We start from the raw sequence: 8124 nt of genomic DNA on the forward strand, positions 1-8124 counted from the left end.
ATCCACTGTTGCTGGGAATGTAAAATGGTACAACTACTGTGGAAAGCAATATGGAGTTTCTGGAAAAAGCTGACTATAGAGATAGAACAGACCCAGTTATTCCCTTACTGAGCATCTACCCTAAAATCTTCAATCCACAGGCCAGAGAGATTTGCTCAACCATGTTTGTAGTGGGTCAATTCATAATAGCTAAGAGCTGGAATCAATCCAGATGTCCTTAAGTAGAAGAATGGATAACTAAGATGTGGTATATCTACACAATGGGATTCTACACAGCAGTAAGAAAAAAAATGACACAATGAAATGTGAGGAAAAATGGTTGAACCTGGAACAGATCATTCTCAGTGAACTTACCCAATCACAGAAAAAAAAAAAAAAATCGCCACATATTCTCACTCATCTACAGCACCTAGGCTGAATCTACCAAAGATGCCTTACATACTCAGCAAGCATCTCATGGACTAGTCAACAGGATGGATGAGGAGGGAGGGGAGGGCAACGGAGGGGGTGGGAAACACAAATCTAGACCTGAACTGCAATGGTACCATAAAATTCTACATCCTAAAAGGCAGACCAAATAGCTGAACCTTCACCAGGCCCTTACAGGAACACTTGATCCACAAGACACTGGAGAGTGTATAATGAAGACTGGCCTTAATCTTCTACAGCTTCTCCCCCCCCCTTCTCTCTAACTCGTGTACATTAGTTATCTTTTTCTTCCTTTTCTTGGTGGGCACTGACCTGTAACTCCCAGTACTAGCATGTGGCTATCATCCATAATGAGTTTTTGATCTGAGAGACATACAAAGTTTCCTAAAAGAAGGACAGATTTCTGTCAGAGTACTTGATGACCCAATAAATGTTAGTGACAAGACCCTACTGCTGAAGACACCTTGTATGGTTGACACATAAAATGGAATATCATGGCTGGAAGTTGGAAGAGTCAGTTCCCAGTCGGCACGTCTAGTGCCAGAACGTTCTACATGGGCGACTGGGGGAAAGTGACCAATATCTGTCCAAGCATCTCATGGTGTAACCTACTTAGCAGCAAATAACCTCTCATGATTCCCACACAAGTGCAATAGTGGCACACAGCCATGGTGGGGAACCAACTGCTCTTGATTTGGCTAACTGATCACCTCAGTGGTATGGTACCCATAGCTGAAGCTGGGAAACAAGTCAGAACCATATCCAAACATAAACCTGCTCTCCATTATCAAGCTATCATCAATCCCACACTACAAGAGAGCCTACACCTATTAAATTCTCTATATAAAAAAAAGTAAGGGTTATCTCATTTGTCTGGTGCTAACTTACTCTCCATTGGAGAATGTGCTTCTCTTTTTTAGATAGATGTAGATCCTAAGGATAGAGCCACCCCATCATACCTCAAAAGGGCCCTGGCTGAAACTATGAATAATTGGTGAAATAAACCAGGGTTCTGTTTTCTTGGTGATCCAGTACCAGTACAAGGGTGAAGGAGATCAATACAGAGAAAAATCAACTCCTACCAATTTAGAGGTCCAGAGATGCAGAGGTCCCCAACATCTCATCACTGAAGCAGACCAAAAATGAACCCAACATGGCTCAGGGAAATTTTGCAGATGAGGGGTGCAAAGAATGTCAGAGCCACATGTTGGGTCATGATATGCAGAGACATTTATCCTACCCATAACTGTGGGCTAACTCCACAATGCATGACCCATATTCCTCAACAAGGAAGACTGGCCCAGGGGAGCGGGTAGATCACAGATGAGCCTAATAATGGTACCAAACTGACTGTATTCACTGTGTACAAAACTAATTATTAAAAAAAATGTTTTTTAATTAAAAAAAATACAAAGGATGTTATTGTAACCCATGTAAACTTTTCATTATGTCCCTTAAAGTTCTTATGTAACTCTAAATTCTCAATACTGCAAGATGTACCTTTGTTTGGATTTAGAAGAAAGTATCTCGAAGAGATAGTTCAGTTTAAATGAAGCCATTAGGATGGGTTCCTAATCCACAGAACAACCTCATAAGAAAGAGGCCTAGCTGACAGAAATGACATGTTGGAAGGCAACAAAAAAATGGTTCATTGCAAGCCACAGAGGAATGCTTCAGATAAAATTAACCCTGCTGGCATTCTGACCTTGGACATCACAGACAAACACTGAGAAAATTTTTTGTTGTTGTTTAAGTCATGTGATCTGTTATAGAATCCCTAGTTGTTTTTTTTTTTTTAATTACTTTGTTTGTGCCCCATTTTCTTGTGCCCAAGCCAATCTGTTGAGACAGAAGCAAACTCATACCACTGATAGCAAAGGAAATAAATCCCAAACACTCAAACAACACCAAAACAGAGTAATTTGAAAAAAGGGAACAATAAAGAGATGGAAAAATATCAAATTCATCAAAATATATATGTAAACCTGACCATGTGAATAATCATCAGAATTTTTCAAAGGTAGAAGTTGTCAGGTCAGAATTAGTTGTTGTTTTCTTAATTTAATTTTAAATGTAATTGGCCTAGATACTTCAAAGATACAGGCTATAAGATCAGAATTAGAGGTCTCTATGTGTGTGTGTGTGCGCGCGCATGCGTGCATGTGTGTGCACATGTGTGTGTTTTAATTATCAGAATATTTTAATAATTTATTGGAATAGAGAATAAATATTTGAACTTGAGATGCAAGCTTATTTGAAAACTCAAATATAACTAAAAATAATGAAAATGGAAATGGTACTACTCAGGACTTTATTTCCATAGAGTATTATAAGTTTGAAATCATTTCCAAACCATTTTCACACATGTATGTAGTAAATTTTGATATTTCCCAAGATTATTTTTTTTATATTTCCACTCCTATTAACACCATTCTTTTTCCCCAGTGTATTTTCATGTTTTCTTTTTAACACATTGATTTAAATTAGCTCTGTTTATATAATCATGGGTGTACTCCTACCATGCATTAGCTGTCATTAGCTGCTCTGGGATATGTGAGATCTCATGTAATCATCCCTATCATTACTGAAGTATTGAAAACCTCAAATGTGTTTTGCAAACCATCTATTGGGAATTCGTGAGTGTAACATGGGGAGATTGTTCAGTGGTTAAAGACATTTGCTCACTGTATTAGGGTTCTCTAGAGGAACAGAACCAATAGGATGAATTTATTAAAAGGGAGTTTATTAATTGAGCTTATGGCAGTCTAATAGCAATTGCAGGCCCAAGAGTCAAGGAACCCAGTAGCTTCTCGGTCCACCAGAATGGATACCTCAGCAGTCCCAATCCATCACTGTAGGGCTGTAGGCTTACTGGGGAGCTGCAGGTTTTTAGTCTGCACTGGCCTTCAGTACATAATGGAAGGTATCAAGTAGGTCTGACAGCCAAGTGAAAGGAGGGGCATCCTTTTTCCCAGAGCTTCTTTATGTAAAGACCCACTCTGAGAGGGGCTGCCCACTCAAGGGGAAGGGCTCACCCTACAAGGACTTCCTCCTTCAATTAATCCTTTCTTGAAGCAACCTCAGGGATTCAGGAAAGTCTGTAGATCACTAAATAGATCAAGTTGACAACAACTTAACCACCACAAATCCACCCCTTATCAACTGGACACCAAACCATATCTCCATGCATCATACTTAATTTACAAATGAAGACAGTAACAAGGTCATAATTCTACTTAACAAGATAAAACTTTCCCACGTACAAGTATAAATGCACATTCTTACCCCAAACAAGCAAGGTTCCATGAGCTATGCTTAGTCTTAGGTCAAATATAAATTCAACAATAGTTAGCTAGTGAAAAAATATTAATATTGGTGTAGATATGTACAAGTATTCCTTATTAATGTAGGATAGAAACAGAAATGGCAATTATAGTCCTTGATTTTTGTAACTGGTCATGTGGCTTTAGCTGGTATTTGTAACTACCTTCTTCTACTATCCATTCTGTATTTTCTCAACCTTCAGCAAACAACTCAGCAAGTCTTGATTCTTTCCCTGGGAGGGTGACCAATACCTTCATTCCTGATGAACCTGAGCCATTTATCACAGAACCTCAATTTGAGTTGCTGCAATGGATACATTGACTTTGATAGCAGGGCATAATAACACTAAGAGAGACCCTAAAGGATCTCCTTCTCGCCAGACATATGCTTCCTTGCCTCCAGCTAGGAGGAGCAGTCCAATTTCCCCTTGGTATTCTGGATCATTCACTACTGCTAACAATGTAACTCCTTTCTTAGCCTAGTCACTCAAGGACATCAGGAGCCCAAAGTGGCCAGGGATAAGGCTTAGCTTCCAGTTCCAGTTAGGTCTCTTGTGCTTCCTGGCAAAAGCACTCTCCATTCTGGAAACAAGAGCATAAGGTTGGGGAAACGGGAAGCAAAAATTTGGTTAATAGGTCACTTGGGGTGATGGTAAGCAGTACCATTCCCATTTTCACCCCTTGATCCCTAGACCTATAAATCCAGGCTATAGTTGAAACGGTACCATATATATGATTCAAAGCATATGCAGCTTTCTGGAGGACATTACCCCAGCCCTCCAAGCTACTGTCACCTAGTTGGTGCTGTAACTATTTCTTTAAAAGGCCATTCCACTATTCTATCAAGGAGCTGCTTCAGGGTGGTGAGGAACATGGTAAGACCAATGAATTTCATCATCATGAGCCAACTGCTGTATTTTCTTAGCTGTGAAGTGAGTTCATTGGTCAGAAGCAATGCTGTGTGGAATATCATGATTGTGGATAAGCATTCTGTAAGCCCATGGATGGTAATTTTGGTGGAAGCACTACATGCAAGAAAAGCAAATGCATACCCAGAATAAGTATCTATTCCAGTAAGGACAAAACATTGTCCTTTCAATGACAGAAGTGGTCCAATGTAGTTAACCTGAAACCAAGTTGCTGGCTAGTAACCCCTAGGAGTGCTACTATATTGGGGGCTCAGAGTTGGTCTCTGCTTCTGTAAGATTTACATTCAGCAGTGCCTGTAACCAGGTCAGCCTTAGTTAGTGGAAGTCCATGTTGTTAGGTCCCTGCATAACCTGCAACCCTGTCATCAGGCCACCTTGTTCATGGGTCCATTGGGCAATGACAGGGATGGCTGAGGAATGAAGTTGACTATTATCCACAGAACAGGTCAGCTTATCTATTTGATTATTAGAGTTATCCTCTGATGAGGTCACCTTCTGGTGAGCATTAACATGAGACCAAGTATCTTTACATTCTTTGCCCTTTCAGAGAGGTCTATCCACATACACCTTTCCCAAATATCCTTCTCACCAATTTTCCAATTGTGCTCCTTCCAAGTCCCAGATTATTGAGGCAAATCATTGGCCATGGCCCATCAATCAGTGTATTCCTGCATATCTGGCCATTTTTTCTTCCAAGCAAAATGTACAATCATGTGCACTGTCAGAAATTCAGCCCCTTGTGAAGACTTTCCTTTACCACAGTCCTTCAAAGTCGTCCTAGAAAGGGGCCGGAATGCTGCAGTTGTTCACATCTGGGAGGTGCCCGTGTAACACACTGAATCTTCTGCAAACCATGCCCTAGTCCTCGCCTCAGTCAGCTGATCATAGGGCACACCTCATGATGACATAGGTGCATGCTTAGGGGCAGAAGGCATTGTAACAGAAGTAAAAAAGCATAGACATTTTGGCAATTTCCTCATGTAACTTACTTGTGTCTTCAAGAACTGCTTGAGCCCAATCACTTATATACCACTTTCACTTGATCATGGACTGCTGCTGTGCACATCCAACTTTATGGCCTGGTGGGTCAGATGACACCAAGCTCATAATGGGCAACTCATGTCACATAGTAATGTGATGGTCCATTGTCAAACATTCAGTTTCCACGAAGGCCCAATAGAAAGCCAAGAGGTAACTCTCAAAGGGGGAATAGTTGTCTGCAGATGATGGCAGGGCCTTACTCCAAAATCCCAAGGTCCTCTGCTATGAATCAACTATGGGGGCCTGCCAAAGGCTCTAGACAGCATCCCTATGTGCCACTGACATGTCAAGTATGATCAGATCTGCCAGGTCATATGGCCCAAGTGGTAGAGCAGCACACACAGCAGCCTGGGCCTGTTAAAGAGCCTTTTCTTGTTTGGGGCCCCACTGAAAACTAATAGCTTTCCAAGTCACAATGGAGTAACACACTCAAGTGAGGCATGTGATATTTCCAAAATACAAATAAGCCTATTAGATGTTGTGCTTCTATCTTAATAGTAGGAGGGGCCAGGTACAACAACATATCCTTCACCTTAGAAGAAATATTCTTGCCTTCCCCACACCCCTTAACTCCTAGAAATTTCACTAAGGTGGTAGGTCCTTGAATTTTGCATGGATTTGTCTCCCATTGTGTGATATACATATGTTGTACAAGCAACTCCAGAGTGGTTGCCACATCCTGCTCATTTAATCCAATCAGTGTAATGTCAATGATATAATGGACCAATGTGACACCTGTGGAAGGGACAGGTGATCAAGATCCCTGAGCACTAAGATATGACTGGAGAGGGCTGGAGAGTAAATATAATTTTCAGGAAAAACAGTAGAAGTGTACTGCTGACTTTGCAGGCTGAAGGAAAATTTCTTCTGATGGTCTGTGTGAACCAGTATCAGAATAAAGCATTCACAAGATCAATAGCTTCATTTCAGATACCGGGAGAGATGTTAATCTGCTCAAGTAAAGAAACCTCATCTGGAACAGCAACTGCAATTGGAGTCACCACTTGATTAAATTTCCAATAACCCACTGTCATTCTCCAGGATCCCTCTGTCTTCTGAACAGGACAAACAGGAGAGTTAAAAGAAGATTTGATGGAAACCACCACCCCTGCATCCTTCAAGTCCTTTATAGTGGCATTAGTTTTGGCAATCCCTCCAGGGATATGATCCCGGGTGGTTTTTTTTTGGGAGGGTGCGGGGTTTCAGGTAGGTTTTCACTCTAGACCAGGCTGACCTGGAACTCACTATGTAGTCTCAGGATGGCCTCAAATTCATGGAAATTCTCCCACCTCTGCCTTCCAAATGCTGGGACTGAATAATTTTCCCCAGTGGTGGAAGCTCCAGTGGCTTCTATTTGGCCTTTCCAACCATAATAGCCTTCACTACACAAGTCAAGGGGCCAAAGTGGGGGTTCTGCCAACTCTTAAGTATATCTTTCCCAATTATGCATGGGGAAATAACCACAGGATGAATCTGGGGGCCCACTGTCAATCAAACATTTTCCAAAACTCCATTTATCACCTGACCGCCACAGCACATACTTTAACTGGAGGGTCATGATGTTGCTTGGGTTCTCCTGGAATCAATGTCAATTCAGAGCCAGTGTCCAGCAGGCCCCCAATGGTCTGCTTATTTCCTTTTCCCCAGTGTACAGTTGCCCTAGCAAAAGGCTGTAGGTCCCTCTGAGGAAGGATAAGAGAAAGCTTAACATTGAAACTTTTGTGGGTTGTAGGAGGGTCTTTCCTCAAAGGGACCTGACCACCCATTCATTCAAGTTGCTCAGGATCTATAAACTGGCTCAAGTCTGGAAATTGGCTAAGGGGCCTTGATTCTCTGTTGCTATAATCCAAAGTGGCCTTTTCTTCCTTTGTTCTGGAACTCTTCTGCTTATACAGATCAAGCAGGAACCCAATAGGATTCTTATCTATTTCACTTCAGGGAGCACCATGATTAATCAGTCAGTACCAAAGAACTACAGAAGTCATACCATTATGAGCATTGTTTTGACTTTGCTGCCCATTACATAAACATACCCATCTCACCCTTTGTGATTCAGCACTGCCATTTGGTCCTTGTTACTCTGCAATTCAATTAGACCCATTGCATCTAAGTCACCTATTAAAGCAACTGTAGCTCCTACTGTGATGTCTTCTTTACACATGACCACTACTTATAACTTTAAGTATGAAGGGGCTCCCATCAAAAATATGTTTCTTATAGTTTTAGTGAAGGGCACATCTTCTGGACAATCCCACTGTGGGAGCAAAGATGAGTGTTTATGGAAAATCCACACCAGCATTTCAAGTTCTCTGAGCCTAGTAATCTCTTCATCAACCTTAAGCCAAGGGATATCAGGCAGATCAAGCTCATCAAAGCCATCTTTGGAGCCATACTTCAGCCAA

General features: G+C 41.4%; 1 pseudogene; it reads right to left on the bottom strand.

The window, feature by feature from the left end:
* Positions 1-3830: 3830 nt before the first annotated feature.
* Positions 3831-7488, bottom strand: LOC123463511 (annotated as a pseudogene).
* Between the last annotated feature and the right edge of the window lie 636 nt (positions 7489-8124).

This window comes from Jaculus jaculus, chromosome 9, assembly GCF_020740685.1.
Source record: "Jaculus jaculus isolate mJacJac1 chromosome 9, mJacJac1.mat.Y.cur, whole genome shotgun sequence".
Taxonomy (NCBI): domain Eukaryota; kingdom Metazoa; phylum Chordata; class Mammalia; order Rodentia; family Dipodidae; genus Jaculus; species Jaculus jaculus.